Source organism: Elephas maximus, chromosome 4, assembly GCF_024166365.1.
Source record: "Elephas maximus indicus isolate mEleMax1 chromosome 4, mEleMax1 primary haplotype, whole genome shotgun sequence".
Lineage (NCBI taxonomy): Eukaryota > Metazoa > Chordata > Mammalia > Proboscidea > Elephantidae > Elephas > Elephas maximus.
In genome coordinates, this window is record NC_064822.1 from 175,932,711 (window position 1) to 175,950,844 (window position 18,134).

Consider the following 18,134-nt stretch of genomic DNA (forward strand, 5'->3'; position numbering starts at 1 on the left):
ATAGGGTTTCTTTGTTTCAGTGTAGGGTATGTCCTAAAGTTAATCACTTCTGAGTTATGAAAAACCAGATTAAACATAGAGGCACATGCACAAAGAAGGACCAATGCCAGGTGAGGATCACCAAGGAACAAAGGAATGACAAGGAATACCCAAGGAACCAAAGTATGTCTGGGGCTACAGACAAGAAAGAAATTAACAAGGCTGAGACCCTGATTTGGACTTTTAGCCTCCAGAACTTTGAGGAAATACATTTCTGTTCTTTAAAGCCACCCACTTGTGATATTTATGTTACAGTAAAAAAAAAAAAAAAAAAAAAAGCACTAGGTAACTAAGACACCGGCTTTGACACTCTGTCTCGCCTGCAAGTTGCAGTCCAGCTTCCCCCACTCCAAGCCACAGTTCATAGTGTCAAGATCCTTTCTTATCCACTCTTTGACCCAGCTTATGTTTGCGAAGGCTGTTGACCAGTCCTGGCTGGCAAACACTGGTCTATGAGCCTCAGGGCTAGCCCCCATTCCAGATGCAACTCCTTCCCCTCAGTTCTTAGTACAGACATTTCTGGGTCATGGAGAAGACCAATTTTTCCAGCAGCCATCTCAAGGGATATACATTTCCTGTCATTAGAGTTGGTAATTTCTATGATGATCAGAACATCATTCAACTGTCATCTGATTTAAACAGATCATCTATTGACTGGCTTGTTTTTCCCATAGGGGACAGCGGTGGTGGTGGAATGCCTCCTGTTTGTGCTCAGGAAAAGGCTGAGGGTTTTGTTTTATTCCTAGTGATGAACCTAAATTTTGCTGATGTTTTCTCATCTGTCTTTCCCAACAACTTTTTAGTAAAATAAAGTGGCTTGCATGACCCAGTCCGTGTCTTTTGTGAGTAGGGCTGGTGTTCTAAAGGTCAGTCTGCACTTTTATAGCCCTGATTACTAGACCCTGACTGAACCAGTCTCCGAATAAAGTCATTTTTAAAAAGTCCAATCTAGCAATCAAAAGTAATGTAATGGTATTTAAAACTACTTCTAGATCTCTCGAAGAATTTTAAAGAGGACCCATTTTATAATCCAGAACAACTTTCTAAAATCCTTCTTAATATTCCCTTCCATTCTCACTCACCCTGTGAAAACTCCAGAGTCCTCCGCTCATGAAATCTCTCTCCTGAGACTCTCACCAACACCTGACACTTGCAGCTTTAATTTTTATTTCCCCTTTCCTTTTGCTTTGGATTTCTAGGCCAATCTCTCCATTTATCGTCTTCATATACTTCTGAATTTGCATCACAAAATCCTAAGAACTGGAATTACTACCACCAGTTTCCGCCCAGTCAGTTCCAACTCAAGGTGACCCTACGTGTGTCAGAGTAGAACTGTGCTCTGTAGGATTTTCAATGGCTGAGTTTTCAGAAGTAGATCGTCAGACCTTTCTTCTGAGGCATCTCTGGGTGGACTCGAACCACCAACCTTTTTGGTTAGCAGCTGACTGCTTTGCTGTTTGCACCACCCAGGGACTCCAAGAAGTGAAATACCAGGCTAAAACTTCACTAATGGCTGAACAAGTGAAAAAAACAAACAAACAAACAAACATTTTTTCAGTGGGGTGGGTAGAGAATAATGGAAGCTGGGAATATGTATGTGCTAATAAATCTCATCTCCTTCATGCATATTGGCGAGGTAGCTTCCATATTCCAGACCACAATCCTGCAGACACCCACTGTAATTGTATTCCTATAACCCTCCACAGCAGTGTGAGGGCATGCTGACCTCTCATCTCTCCTAACCAGAAGCTTCCTTCCTGGATCCCTCTTCCCTTCCTGCCCTAAGCTCTTCCAGGCCCATTATCTGCTCACGCTGGTGATTCATGCTGTGTTTCTCTTCTCTGGACTGATGCCAACAGGAAAACAGGGTGAGCTGGCTGAGTCAGCTGCGGTTTAGGTTAGCATTTTTAAATGTTAGGAGGAGAGCACGTGGCTTTATTTCACGTGTCCTTTGCCATTCCTCTTCTCCTTTATAGCCAGGATCTCCTGCCCCTTCCCTGGGAACTGTTCATTCTTTCCTTCCCTTCCATAGAATTCCAATCCTCATACTTCATTGTAACTTAGAGTAAAATGTCTTTGATAGCCACCCTCCCCCCGCCCCCAAATCAATGTAATAGCTTCCTAAGGCTGCCATAATAAAATACCACAACCAAGATTTATTTTCTCATGATCCTGGAGGCTGCAGTCTGAATTCAGGGTGTTGGCAGAGCCATGGTCTCTCTGTCTGCTTTATGTGAAGATCCTTTCTTGTCTTTTTCAGCTTCTAATAGCTGCAGGTGTTTCTTGGCTTATAGATGCATCTTCATATGTCCCCCTTTCCCCTGTGACTATTCTGTTTTATAAGGTAGGCACTTAGATTGGGTTAGGACCCACGCTACTCCAGTTTGACCTCATGTTACCGTAGCTAATAATGTCTTCAAAGACCCTATTTCCAAACAAGGTCACATTCACAGATACCAGGAGTGAGGACCTCAACATATCTTTTGGGGGACACAATTCAATCCATAATAATTATGATTACAATATGAGCCATCATCTGATCAAGGAATGGCCTTAAGAAAAGTGAATAATAATAACAATAAAAAAAGAGATATTGCTACACAATAAGCACAATAAGGAGTCCCTGGGTGGTGCGAACAGTTAACACCCTTGGCTGCTAACTGAAAGGTTGGAGGTTGAAGTCCACCCAGAGGCACCTCGGAAGAAAAGTTTGGCAATCTATTCTGAAAAATCAACCACTGAAAACCCTTTGGAGCACAGTTTTACTCTGCCACACATGGGGTCGCCATGAGTTGGAGTCAGCTTGATGGCAACTTGTTTATTATATGCCAGACACTGTTGTGATTTACCTATTAATATTTTTAATTATAATAACATTCTTATTCAATGGGTATTGCTATTATTCCCATTTTACTGATGAGGAAATTCAGACACTAAGAGATTAAGTAACTTGCCCAAAGTCACTCACCTTGAATTTCTGGCAGCCCCCTACTGATGTACTACCACCACTTTTGGATGATCTTCAGCAAAATTTTATCTGCATGTGGTATTAATGATATTGTTTGATAGTTTCTGCATTCGGCTGGAAATATGGATCTCTTCCAGTCAGTTGGCCAGGTAGCTGTTGTCCAAATTTCTTGACATAGATGAGTGAGTACTTCCAGCGCTGCACCTGTTTGTCGAAACATCTCAATTGGTATTCTATTAATTCCTGGAGCCTTGTTTGTTGCCAAGGCCTTCAGTGCAGCTTGGACTTCTTCCTTCAGTACCATAGGTTGCTGATCATATACTGCCTCCTAAAGTGGTTGAACATCGACCAATTCTTTTTGGTACAGTGATTCTGTGAATTCCTTCCATCTTCTTTTAATGCTTCCTGCATCGTTTAGTATTTTCCCTGTAGAATCCTTCAGTATTGCAACTCGATGCTTGAATTTTTTCTTCAATTCTTTCAGCTTTAGAAATGCCGCATGTGTTCTTCCCTTTTGATTTTCTCACTCCAGGTCTTTGCACATATCATTATAATATTTTGCTTTGTTGTCTCAAGCCGCCCTTTGAAATCTTCTGTTCAGCTCTTTTAGTTCATCATTTCTTCCTTTTTCTTTAGCTACTATATGTTCAAGAGCAAGTTTCAGAGTCTCTTCTGACATGCATTTAGGGCTTTTCTTTCTTTCCTGTCTTTTTTTATGATCTCTTGCTTTCTTCACCTATGATGTCCTTGATGTCATTCCACAAATTGTCTAGTGTCTGGTCATTCATGTTCAATGCATCAAATCTATTCTTGAGATGGTCTCTAAATTCAGGAAGGATACACTCAAGGTCGTACTTTGGTTCTCGTGAATTTGTTCTAATTTTCTTCAGTTTCAACTTGAACTTGCATATGAGCAATTGATGGTCTGTCCTGCAGTTGGCTCCTGGTCTTGTTCTGACTGATGATAATGAGCTTCTCCATTGTCTCTTTCCACAGATGTAGTAGATTAGATTCCTGTGTATTCTGTTCATAAAGATTACAAACTTAAAAACCCTATGGGGTAGTTCTACTCTGTCCTATAGAGTCAATATGAGTGGGAATCAACTCAATGCCAATAGGTTTGGTTTTTAGTTAAACAATTTTATTGGCAACAACGAGGAAAATCCTTATGCCATTATTTAGGAAAATTTTCTTAATTCTTTTTCTAAAAAAAGAAAAAATGTATTTCAGCTCCCTTTTTTTTTTTTTTTTTAGGTGAGTCAGTCGCCTGTACCCCATTCCCTCTGCTTCTACTTCCCACTATTCCGTACCACGTGGTGGTAAATTCTCCAGGTATTCCTCACAATGAGCAAATGAAGAACCATAAGCAAACATTCTCCCTTACACGGATGAGGTGGCCATAGCTCAGAGAATATTGATAAGTTGCCACAATTACATAGTGAGCAGGTGGTGGAATCTAAATTAATGTTGAGGAGAAAGATTTATGGTCTTCCTTATTTATATCAATAGAGACTTTCTTGGAGAACTTTGTACTGACTGTAATAATAAATGGGGTCTTGAGTGGTTAAATTTCTAATTCTATATTCTGTCATAGAATCAGATTCTTTCCTTTTTAAAGATGCCTGTTCTAACTGGTTTAATTGAATGGGGTTAGGAAAGCACAGCAAATGGAAAGTTTTCCTTTCATGAACTCTGGGGACTATCCGCCCAAAATGTATCTTTCAGGCAAGATGATGTTATCCAGATTAGAAATGTCCTTAGAGACTGATAACACGCTTACTGCGAGTGAGTCACCTTCCTTTGGGATGTTAGAATTAGGCAGTATCAAATCTAATAAGCATAGATTGGCCGGAAAAAATTCTAATGTACTCAATGAGGTCAAAGAAATGCAGTGTCTAAGCAGGGGCGCTAGTAACTTGGGTCTGTTTCTACTCTAACTCACCTTGAAATTTACTTTTTAACTCATCCTTTCAAATATATTAGGAAATATACTTGGCTATATAAGTGATTCTTCTGGAGCTTGGCTTGCTTAAATCAAAGAGTATCTGACTTCTTCCTCAATTCCTATTTAAGAGATTATCACAGTCCCTGAAAGTACACAAAATTCTTCTTGATGGTATGTATAGTACACTTGAGATGGGACAAATAATAAATTCATTCTAGGAACTTAGTTCTAGGTTTCAGCTGTGTGGCCTTGTGCATACAAATCTCCCACTCTGTTCCAGGGAATTGAGTTCACTAATATCTAAGATTCTTCCTAAGATCTATTTGAACAGGAGGGATGCTGTCTTCTATGAAGCATCAGATTTTCAAGAACTGTGAAAAGAAGACTTCAGATATATGCTGCTATTTTTGCATGCCGTCAAATTGATTCTGACTCATAGTGATTCTATTGGACAGAATAGAACTGCCTCCACAGGGTGTCCTAGGCTATACTCTTTACCAGAGCAGATCACCAGGTCTTTTCTCCTGCAGAGCCCCCAGTGATTTCCAACTGCCCACCCCAAATTATCTCCAGGGATCCCAGTGCCAATGGAATCTGTCCTCTGTCCCTGATGCTGAATTGTAGAAGCCCTTAGAATTCCAAATGGGGACAATTTTGGTGGGAAGGAAAGGTAAAAGAAACACAACCAAATATTTAGTTTTCATAAGAACTTATAGACTTGGTAAATAGTATTTCGCCATATATCTATGAACAAGATGAACATGGACAAGTTTAAAAGAAACAGGACACCTATTGTATGCCATTGAGTAGATTCCAACTCATAGCGATCCCAGGTGACAGAGTAGAAGCAACCCATAGAGCTTTTAGGCTGTTATCTTTATGGGAGCAGATTGCCATATCTTCCTGCCATGGAGCCACGGGTTGATTTTGAACAACCACATTTCGATTAGCAGCCAAGCATTTAACTATTGCTCCACCAGTACACCTAATGTTGTGTGCCACTGAGTCAATTTTGACTCAAAGTGACCCTATAGGACAGAGTAGAACTGTCCTAGTCTGTAATCTTTACAAGAGCAGATTGCCAGGTCTTCTCTACAACAGAGTGGCTAGTGGATTCAAACTGCCCACCTTCTCTTTAGCAGCCGAGCACTTAACCAGGGCTTCAACATATGATATTTGAGAGGGAGGCTTCATGTATCTTCTTTAACACTGTATTTCAAGAGCCTGGAATTGTACTTGGCACAGAATAGGTGCCTATTGAATTAAAAAAAAAATAAATGGTGAATAAATTTAGTGATAATGCCCAAAAGAAATTAATATAGATTTAATGGCTGAGAGTGAGGTCTCTGGAATCAGACTGCCAGCGTTCATATCCTTGCTGAATTGCTCACTATGTGTGTCACCCTAGACATGTCATTCTATTTCCACCCAACAGGACTACCTCAAAGGGTTATTGTGAGGATCGGAAGAGTTAATGTACAAAAATTCTCAAAACTGAACCTGCAATGTTGAAAGTGCTATGAATTATTGTTAATATTATTTCTCTTTTCCATTCCTTTTTGTTAAAGAGATTTATCAATAATAGACACGAGGTAGATGATTATTATTAAAATTTATTGAGTGTTTATTACGTGCCAACCCAAACCCACTGCTGTTGAGTCAATTCCAACTCATAGCGACCCTATAGGATGGAGTAGAACTGCTCCATAGGATTTCCAAGGAGCACGTGGTGGATTTGAACTGCTGACCTCTTGGTTAGCAGCCATAGCTCTTAACCACTACGCCACCAGGGTTTCCTATTATGTGCCAGACATGTTAATTTACTAATTCCTCATAACACTACCATGATCTAGATATTGTTATTATTTCCATTAAAAAGTGAGGAACCTCACAGACAGATTAAGTAACTTTCCCAGGGTCACATAGTAATTTTAGAACTAAGATTTAAAACTAGGCAGTCTAGATTCAACATCTGGACCTATAAATACTACACTTTCCTGCTTCTCAATATTTACATTCCCCAGTTATACTGTGGGGAGAAGGCTGGATGTGGAAGGGGTCATTTCTGTAGGAGAGAAGGTAGTGGTTCAAAGAGAGTTTGCAGCCTCAAAGAGGGAGTTTTTATGTTAAAAGTCTTCCCTAAATATTAGTCCATAAAACATATAACAATTAGCATACAGATCTTTTTTTTTTTTAGCAGTTCTTATGATTTTATTCACACTTGAACTCCACTGGAGTCAGGGATGAAGTGTTGTCTTCTAGTCCAAGAATGAAGTCTTCAGGTTTAATGTCTCAGGCACTCTCTGCGCCAACTGGTCGTCATAAGAACACAGGGTCCATAATTTCTCTTATTCACAGGTTTCTCTGGTTTCTGGAAGCATCAAATGAATCACCAAGTTGCCAAAATCCACACAGAGCCAGTCTTCAGTGTCCTTCCCTCCTATCTTAACACGAGGGTCACTTTTATACGTCAGGTATTTGTACATTTTCACAATGTAGGCCATGAGATGTAAGTGTCGGGTGGACGTTCCACTCCCAATCACAAAGTAATTTGTATTTCATCTCAGGAGGAACCTTGATTACACAAACATCTCTTGCATTTTTTTTTTTTTTTTTGCCTCAGAAGTGAAACCAGCATATCGATGTCAGACTTGGGACCAGTATGATCTGCTGTGCTTGACTCTGGGCGCCCCTCTTCAGCAACACCCTCTGCCAGCTTCTCCAGCTAGGTCCCGCCTTGCAGGCTGCACTCGGGGCCAGGGGCCAGGTAGGTCTGGGTCTCAATCCACAGGAGAGGGCCCCACGCCGCAAAAGTGCCCAGAGGCGCCAAGCGCCACAGGTACCCAGCCCCATAGCATGCAGATCTTAATCATATGTGTGTTTTCTTTGTTAATCTTGGCAGAGATTAGAACATGTTATGATTTTTGGTTCACCTCTAATCTGGTTATTAAAATAATTTTGATAATCCATTTTAAGTTAGGTCAGTGGTCTAAAGTTGAATACTTAACATTCTATACTTGAAATTCCACTTTCACACTGAGTGTAATAATATGTAGTTCATGTCCAACCAGGGCGAATGTGTTTACCCACCATTGTTTGTTTTTTTTGTTTTTTTTTTCCCCCTTCTGTTTCTTTTCTAAACTAGGTTTCATTTTAGAGATGTCTGAATTGTGTGTACAATTTTCAATTTGCAATGGGAGACTGGCATAAAAAAAGAAGTAATGAAAGCTTCATTATTATGGTCCCAGAAAATAACTGGTAATGCAGTAATCAATTTTCTCAGGGTTGTTTTCTTTTTTTCTTTTCTTTTTTTTTTTGCTGTTAACTGCTCTACCTCCATCCATCTGAATGGGGAAAATGCTAAGCACAGTGCGTATTGCTGCTGGTTATGAATGAAATTACCTAGAATACAGCAGCCTTGCAGATAAATTGCTTTATACCTCTCAGTCTGCCAAGCTGTCATTTGTATGAGTTCTTTTCTCAGTAGTCAGATAGGCATAGCTATAATGTGTCTTCAGTGAGAAATGTACCAGGAGACTCAGGTGGTAGCAGCTGAATTTATTGAGTGCTTACTATAGGCCAGGAGTCCTTGGGTGGTACAAACGGTTAATGTGCTTAGATGCTAACTAAAAGATTGGAGGTTCGAGTCCACCTAGGGGTGCCTCAGAAGAAAGACCCAGCAATCCACTTCTTAAAAAATTAGCCACTGAAAACCCTGTGGAGCACAGTTATTCTCTGACACACATGGGGTCACCATGAGTCGGAATTGACTCAACAGCAAATGCTGACACTATACGCTAAGATTATGAAGACGTAATCCCCTAAGGTCCTCATGGCATGTGTGGGTGAGGGGTAGCTAAACAAATAAATGCCTTACTGTGAAAATTGTTGTAGTAAAAACAGAAAGGGTCACAAAAGTGGAAGTGACTGCCTCAATGGGGAGGGTGAGAGGAGAGGTCATGGCAAGCTCCACAGAGGAGGTAACCCTTGATCTCAGTTTTAAAAAAGAAGCAGCATGTTCAAAGACATGGGAGTGTGAAACTATATAACAAATTATAACACTGTAACAAACAGCATAACCTAGTGATTAAGTGACTAGTAGTCAGACACTGGAGCCAGTCTGTCTGGATTTGAATCCTGGCTCTAGCTGGTGACCTATGGCAAGTTTCTTCATTTCTTTGTGCCTCAGTTTCTCATATGTGCAATACTAGTAACTCTCAGATAGGGCTGAGTCTTAGGTATCTCTTAGGTATCTAGTATTGTTATAACACCAACATCACAAGTGGGTGGCTTTAACAAACAAATTTGTTTTCTCACAGTTTAGGGGGCTGGAAGTCTGAATTGAGAGTGCTGGCTCCAGGGAGAGGTTTTCTTTCTCTTTCTGCTCTGGAGGAAGGTCCTTGTCTCTTTCTTTTGCTCTTGGGTGATCTTATGGCTGGGTATCTCTCTTCCCCCATTTCTGCTTGCTGAGTTGCTTGTTTAATCTTTTTTATATCTCAAGAGATGTTGATTTAAGACACATTCCATGCTAATTCTATCTCATTAACGTAACAAAGAAACCCCATTCCTAGATGGGATTATAACCTCAGGTATAGACGTTAGGGTTTACAACACATATTTTGGGGGGACACAATTCAACTCAAAACAGGCTGTGTGAGGGTTAAGGTACATAAAGTACATACACCAGAGCCTAATACATTATTGTTGCTGTTGTTGTTGTTGTTAGGTACCCTCTAGTCAATTCCCACTCATAGCGACCCTATGTACAAGAGAACAAAACACTGCCCAGTCCGGCGCCATCCTCTCCATCTTTATGCTAGAGCCCATTGTTGCAGCCACTGTGTCAATCCGTCTCATTGAGGGTCTTCCTCTTTTTCACTGACCTTTTATTTTACCAAGGCTGATGTCCTTTTCCAGGGACTGGCCCCTCCTAATGACATGTCCAAAGTATGTGAGACGAAGTCTCATCACCCTCGCTTCTAAGGAGCATTCTAGGTGTACTCCTTCCAAGACAGATTGTTTATTCTTTTGGCACTCAGTATTCTTCACCAACACCGCAATTCAAAGGCATCAATTCTTCTTCAGTCTTCCTTATTCATTGTCTAGCTTTTGCATGCATATGAGGTGAATGAAAACACCATGACTTGGGTCAGGTGCTCCTTGGTCTTTAGGGTGACATCCTGGTTTTTTAACACTTTCAAAAGGTCTTTTGCAGCAGATTTGCCCAATGCAATGAATGCATCTTTTGATTTCTTGACTGCTGCTTCCATGGGTGTTGACTGTGGATCCAAATAAAATGAAGTCCTTGACAACTTCAATGTTTTCTCCATTTATCGTTTTGTTGCTTATTGGTCCAGTTGTGAGGATTTTTGTTTTCTTTATGCTGAGGCGTAATCCATACCAAAGACTATGCTCTTTGATCTTCATCATTAAGTGCTTCAAGTCCACTTCACTCTCAAGCGAGGTTGTGTCATCTGCATTTTGAAGATTGTTAATGAGTCTTTCTCTAATCCTGGCGCCACATTCTTCTTCATATAGTCCAGCTTCTCAGATTATTTGCACAGCATACAGATTGAATAAGTATGGTGAAAGAATGCAACCCTGACACACGCCTTTCCTGACTTTAAACCATGCAGTATCCCTTTGTTCTGTTTGAACAACTGCCTCTTGGTCTATGTATAGATTCCCCTTGAGCACAATTAAGTGTTCGGGAATTTCCATTCTTCACAATGTTGTCTGTAATTTGTTATGATTCACAGAGTCAAATGGTTTTGCATAGTCAATGAAACACAGGTAAACATCTTTCTGGTATTCTCTGCTTTCAACCAGGATCCATCTGACATCAGCAATGGTATCCCTCATTCCACATCCTCTTCTGAATCCACCTTGAATGTCTGGCAGTTTCCTGTAAATATACTACTGCTGCAGCCACTTTTGAATGAGCTTCAGCAAAATTTTACTTGCATGTGATATTTTGTTCGATAATTTCCACATTCTGTTGGATCACTTTTTTTGAAATAGGCATAAATATAGATTTGTCTTCCAGTTGGTTGGCCAGGCATCTGTCTTCCAAATGTCTTGGCATAGAGGAGTGAGCTCTTCCAGTGCTGCATCTGTTTGTTGAAACATCTCAATTGGTATTCCATCAATTCCTGCAGCCTTGTTTTTTGATAATGCCTTCAATGCAGCTTGGACTTCTTCATTCAGTACCATTGGTTCCTGTCTTAGTCATCTAGTGCTGCCATAACAGAAATACCACAAGAGGATGACTTTAGCAAAGAGAAATTTATTTTCTTACAGCCTAGGAGGTTGTAAGTCCAAATTCAGGGCATTGGCTCCAGGGGAATGCTTTCTCTCTGTTGGCTCTGGAAGAAGGTCCTTGTCTTCAATCTTCCCATTGTCGAGGAGCCTCTCAGGCACAGGGATCCCAGGTACAAAGGAAGCGCTCTGCTCCTGGTGCTGCTTTCTTGGTGGTATGAGGTCCCCAACTGTCTGCTTATTTCCCTTTCCTTTTTACCTCTTAAGAGATAAAAGGTGGTGCAGGCCACACCCTTTTACCTTGGATCAGGGAGGTGACTTGAGTAAGGGTGGTGTTATAATCGCACCTTCAACCTCTTAACAAAATTGCAGTCACAAAATGGAGGACAACCACACAATACTGGAAATCATGGCCTTACCAAGTTGATACACACATTTTTGGGGGGACATAATTCAATCCATGACATTCCACCATTTGCTCCCCCCAGTCACATCCTTGGAACAAGCAAAACATATTCACCCCATCATATCACAGCAAAAGTCTTAATTCCAAGTCCAAAATCCAAAGTTTCTCTTCATCTGTAAAACCTAGTATTTAAGTTATCTGCTTCCAAGGGTACAATGGCAGAATAGGCACAAGCTAGACCTTTCCATTACAAATGGGAAAAACTGAAGGGAAAGAAGGCGTAACAGGCACCAAGCAAGTCAGCAGAACATGTTACATTAGCTCTCAAAGCTTTGAAAATAATCCTCTGTTCTCTGAGACAATTTGCACAATAACCCTGGCCTCCAGCCTCTAGGTATTGGTCACACTCTCCGGATTCTCGGATTCTGACTGGAGGCCCCTCGGCCCTGGGCTTCAGCTCTGCCTTCCAGGCCCACTGGGACAGCAAAGCTGCTCCCTCGGCTTTAGGAGCACCATTCTCCTAGTCCATCTGAGTGGCAACTCCACCCTTAGAAACACCAGAGGCCAAGGCTCCACCCTTTGAAACCCCTGAGGTCATGGCCATACCTTTTGAGACTGAGGCAGCCCAGCTTCTTGTGTTCATTGTGTCTTCAGCTCCTGTTTCCTGGTTTCTTGGCCTCTCAGCTCCTCAGGCCTCATGCCTGCATCAGCCCTGCTAAGGCAAGTGTTCCAAAGCTCAGTAGCTCCACCAATAAGTGCCTAGAGGTAGCCTACTCTGCCAGGAAGCCTCCTGCACACAGGCACTCAGCTCTCTGGCCCCATGTGTTGGCAAGCCTAGCTCCACCCATAAGTGCCCAGAGACACCCCACTCTGCCAGGAAGCCTCCTGCGCACAGGCACTCAGCTTTCTCGCTCTGTGGGTTGACTCCAGCGCCGTCTCATTCTGGTCTCCTGGTTCTGCTGCTGCTTCTCTGCGGCTGCAGGTTCTCGGCTGCGCTGGTCGTCTGCTGCTGCTGCAACTCTAACCATTCATCGTTTCAAAAGCACTTCCACATTTTAGGTATCTGTTAGAGCAGCACTCCATTCCCTGTACCAAATTCTCTTAGTCATCTAATGCTGCCATAACAGAAATACCACAAGCAGATGGCTTTAACAAAGAGAAATTTATTTTCTCACAGTCTGGTAGGTTACAAGTCCAAATTCAGGGCATCGGCTCCAGGGGAAGGCTCTCTGTCTGTTGGCTCTGGAAGAAGGTCCTTGTCTTCAATCTTCCCATGGTCAAGGAGCTCCTCAGGTGCAGGGATCCCAGGTCCAAAGGACGTGCTCTGCTCCTGGTGCTGCTTTTTTGGTGGTATGAGGTCCCCAACTCTCTGCTTGCTTACCTTTCCTTTTTACCTCTTGAGAGATAAAGGGTGGTGCAGGCCACACCCCAGGGAACTTCCCTTTACCTTGGATCAGGGAGGTGACTTGAGTAAGGGTGGTGTTATAATCCCACCCTCATCCTCCTAATATAAAATTACAATCACAAAGTGGAGGACAACTACACAATACTGGGAATTATGGCCTAACCAAGTTGATACACACATTTCTGGGGGGACATAGTTCAATCCATAACAGTTCCTGATCATATTTTTAATATATTATAAATGCTTCAAAATAGTTATCACTGTTACTACCCTTCTTATTCTTATTATTTTATGTTCTTATTAATTTCTCAATGTTTGTTGTTAGTTGTCATTGTGTCAACTCTGACTCATGGCAACCTTATGTATTAAAGAACAAAAGGTTGCCTGGCCCTACACCATCTTCATAATCTTTGATATGTTTGAGTCCATTGTTGTGGCTATCTTGTCAATTTGTCTCATTGAGGGCTTCCCTCGTTTTTCTCTGACCCTTCACTTCACAGTTGCTATTCATAAAGTTTTCATTGGCTAATATTTTGCTGGGTTTTAATATTTAGATATAGATCACCAGGCCTTTCTTCCTAGTCTGCCTTAGTATAGAAGCTCTCTTGAAACCTGTCCAATGTGGGTGACCCTGCTGGTATTTGAAATACCAATGGCATAGCTTCAGCATCACAGCAACACACAAGCCATCACAGTATAGCAAACTAACAGACAAACATTTATCACTGCTATTGCCCATTTTTATTCTTATTATTTTATATATTAATTTTCACTGTTGTTGCTGTTTTTAGGTGCCTTTGAGTCAGTTCCAACTCATAACGACCCTGTGTGCATACAATAGAACGAAACGCTGCTTGATCCTGTACCATTGTTGCTGGGTTTGAGCCCATTGTTGCAGCCACTGTGTCAGTCCATTTTGTCAAGGGTCTTTCTCTTTTTCCCTGGCCCTCTGCCTTACCAAGCATGATGTCCTTCTCCAGGGACTGGTCCCTCCTGATAACATGTTCAAAGTATGTGGGACAAAGTCTTGCCATCTTTCCTTTCAAGAAGCACTCTTCCAAGACAGACTTATTCATTCTTCTGGCAGTCCATGGTATACTCAATATTCTTTGCCAACACCGTAATTCAAAGGCATCAATTTTTCTTCAGTCTTCCTTATTTATTGTCCAGCTTTCACATGCATATGAGGTAACTAAAAATACCATGGCCTGGGTCAGGCACACCTTAGCCCTCAAAGTGACACCCTCGCTTTTCCACACTTTAAAGAGGTCTTTTGCAGCAGATTTGTCCAATGCAATATGTCGTTTGATTTCTTGATTGCTGCTTCCATGAGCATCGATTACAAATCCAAGTAAAATGAAATCCTTGGTAACTTCAATCTTTTCTCCATTTATCATGATATTGCTTATTGGTTCAGTGGTGAGGATTTTTGTTTTCTTTATGTTGATGTGTAATCCATACTGAAGGCTGTGGCCTTTGATCTTCATCAGTAAGTACTTCAAGTCCTTTTTACTTCAGCAAGAAAGCGTAGGTTGTTACTGAGTCTTCCTCCAATCCTGATGCCATGTTCTTCTCCATATAGTCTGGCTTCTCGGATTATTTGCTCAGCATACAGATTAAATAAGTATGGTGAAATGATACACCCCTGACACACACCTTTCCTGATTTTAAACCGCACAGTATCCCCTTGTTCTGTTGAATGACTGCCTGTTAGATTAGAGATAATACAGATGAGGCTAGACCACATGCTATAATTTTCTTTCAAGCCTCTCTAAATGTTCAACACAGATACCAAACTTCACTTTCCCCGCTACACAGGTTGGCAGAAAATGGCCTTATCTACCTGTCAAATGTGAAGGAACCGCAGCACCTTGAGCTGTCCACTCCCCTGAGAAGAGTCCAGTCAATTAGTGTTGCCTAGAACTTTCCTCCCAAACTACAGTTTTGCTCTGGACCCAGGAAAACATGAAGGAGAAGAACAGATGGACAGGGATGCTTTGCTGAGGGAGAAACCCATGAAAATGGTCCCTGCCCTTCTCCCCCAACAATGGCATCATTGGTCTGGCAGGGCCCACGAAAGCTGCCAGTGTGATCCTGTTCATGGTGTGCTCAGGAACTTCTCTTCCGGAGTATTCTTCCCACCAAGTCTGGGCTTCTTAGAACAAGAGGCAGCAGACATGTGGGGATAAGACCTCTGCTGGTCCTCTCCTCTTCCTCTTAAGTGAACTTTTGCAGGTTTTGGAGCCACAAAATGCAATGAAAAATCACACCCTAATCATAGCCAGGAAACCTGGGTTCCAGTCCTAGCTCTGAAGTTAGTTGGGTAATCACCAGTGCCTACTGTATGCCAGGCTATTGATGTCGTCTGTGCCGGAGTAGAACTGTGCTTCGTGGTGTTTTCAGTGGCTGGTTTTTGAGAAGTAGGTCTCTAAACCTTTCTTCTGAGGAGCATCCTGAGTAGATTTGAACTTCCAGCCTTTCAGTTAGCAGCTGAGTATGTTGTTTGCACCACCCAGGAACTCTGAAGGTCATAATTGAGGCTGCGGTGGTTCAGTGGTAGAATTCTATCATTCCATGTGGGAGACCTGGGTTCTATTCCTGGCCAGTGCACCTCATGAACAACCACTGCCCATCTGTCACTTGTCGCTTGCAGGTTGCTATGATGCTCAACAGATTTCAGTGGAGCCTCTAGACTAAGACAGACTAGGAAGAAAGCTGGTGATTTACTTCTGAAAATTAGCCAGTGAAAACCCTGTAGGTCTCAAGAGCCCAATCCACAACCAGTCATGGAGATGGTGCAAGACTGGGTAGCATTTTGCTCCATTGTGCATAGGGTTGCCATGAGTTGGAGGCTTACTTCATAGAGCCTACAGCAACAATAACAAAAATGTGCTAGGCACTGTTCTAAACACATTACTTTCATCAACTCACTGAGTTGATACTTGTGTTAGAATAAGCTAGGCTATGCTGTGATTACAAGCACCTAATCTCAGCGTTGTGCTTCTTGCTTCTGCTCTGTGTCCATTGTAGGTCAGTGAGGGCTCTTCTCTACACTGTCTTCACTCCAGAACCAAGGCTAATGGAGCCAATTCCATCTAGAGCATTTCAGGTTTCATGTCAGGGAAAAGGAAAAGTTAAATCACACATTGGCTTTTAAAAGCCTCCGTTGCTGTTGAGTCAATGCCAACTCGTAGAGACTCTGTAGGACAGAGTAGAACTGCCCCATAGGGTTCCAAAGGCTGTATAAATTTTTATGGAAGCAGATTGCCACATCTTTCTCTTGTAGAGCAGCTAATGTGTTTGAACTGCTGACCTTTTGGTTCGCAGCTGAGCACTTAACCACTGCACCACCAGGGCTCCTTCTCTTAAACCCATCCACCTGAAAATGACGCATAGTCATTTTGGCTCACATTTCTTAGGCACATCCAACTTCAAGTGGGGATGGAAGAGATATTTTATGTGCCTGGAAGGGGAAGAACCAGATATTGATGAACAGATACAGTAACTTTCATAAAATATTAATATTATCCATATTTTACAGATGAAGAAACTGAAACATAGAGAGGTTAAATAACTTGCCCAAAGTTATATAGTTTTTTCTAAGTGGCAGAGCTGGGATTTGAACTCAGATGGTCTGCTCCAGAGACTGCTCTTAACCACTATGCACTTATACCTTTTCCAAGGCATGAACCTGTCCAAGTTTCAGTTTCCCCATGTGTAAAATGGGGGAAGGAACATCCTTTCACACCTCACAGAGATGTTCTTCGAAGTCGCTAGCCATCCATCCATCCATCCATTCATCCATCCATCCGTCAATTCATTCATCTATTCTTGCAGTAATTGGCATATCTGCTATGTCCCGATGACTCTACTAATTGCTGGAAATCAGCCGTGAGTAAGACTAAGTCCATGCACTTATGGGATGTACATTCAACTAAGGAATTGGGTAAAGAATACAATAAGTGACGGAATCAGTGACAAGGTAAGGATGAATGCTCTGTGGTCAATCAAATGCAGCAATATGAAAGAAAGTGACTAGGGGAAACTCTTTAGATGGGGAGGTCAGAGAAGACTATCTCAGGAAGTGACATTTGAGCTGAGTTTATCACGTGAACATTTAGGGACAGAGAGAATCTAAGTAAAAAACTCTGTGGCACAAATAAGCTTGGCATCTTTGAGGCATAGAGAGGTTTTAGAGGGACTGGAGCACAGTGAACAAGGAGGAAAATGGTAGGTGATGAAGGTGGAGAAAGAGTCAGGGACCAGATCATAAAATAAAGATTTGTCAGTATTTTTGGAATTAAAAACCACTTTGAGAATCTGGTGAAAACCATGGATGTGGTCACCAGAAAAGACCACATTCACACATTTTGCATATGGTATCAGTGGTTTTTTTTTTTTTTTTTTTTTTTTTTTATAATAACTTTTATTAAGCTTCAAGTGAACGTTTACAAATCCAATCAGTCTGTCACATATAAGTTTACATACATCTCACTCCCTACTCCCACTTACTCTCCCCGTCTTGAGTCAGCCCTTTCAGTCTCTCCTTTCTTGACAATTTTGCCGGCTTCCCTCTCTCTCTATCCTCCCATCCCCCCTCCAGACAAGAGTTGCCAACACAATCTCAAGTGTACACCTGATATAATTAGCTCACTCTTCATCAGCGTCTCTCTCCCACCCGCTGACCAGTCCCTTTCATGTCTGATGAGTTGTCTTCAGGGATGGTTCCTGTCCTGTGTCAACAGAAGGTCTGGAGAGCATGACCGCCGGGATTCCTCCAGTCTCAGTCAGACCATTAAGTTTGGTCTTCTTATGAGAATTTGGGGTCTGCATCCCACTGCTCTCCTGCTCCCTCAGGGGTCCTCTGCTGAGCTCCCTGTCAGGGCAGTCATCGATTGTGGCCGGGCACCAACTAGTTCTTCTGGTCTCAGGATGATGTAGGTCTCTGGTTCATGTGGCCCTTTCTGTCTCTTGGGCTCTTAGTTGTCATGTGGGCTTGGTGTTCTTCATTTTCCTTTGCTCCAGGTGGGTTGAGACCAATTGCTGCATCTTAGATGGCTGCTTGTTAGCATTTAAGACCCCAGACGCCACATTTCAAAGTGGGATGCAGAAT

At 42.0% G+C, this 18,134-nt stretch overlaps 1 pseudogene; it reads right to left on the minus strand.

Annotated features, from left to right (window-relative positions):
- Positions 1–7,163: 7,163 nt before the first annotated feature.
- Positions 7,164–18,134, minus strand: part of LOC126076479 (mitochondrial assembly of ribosomal large subunit protein 1-like) — a 49,747-nt pseudogene continuing 38,776 nt past the window's right edge.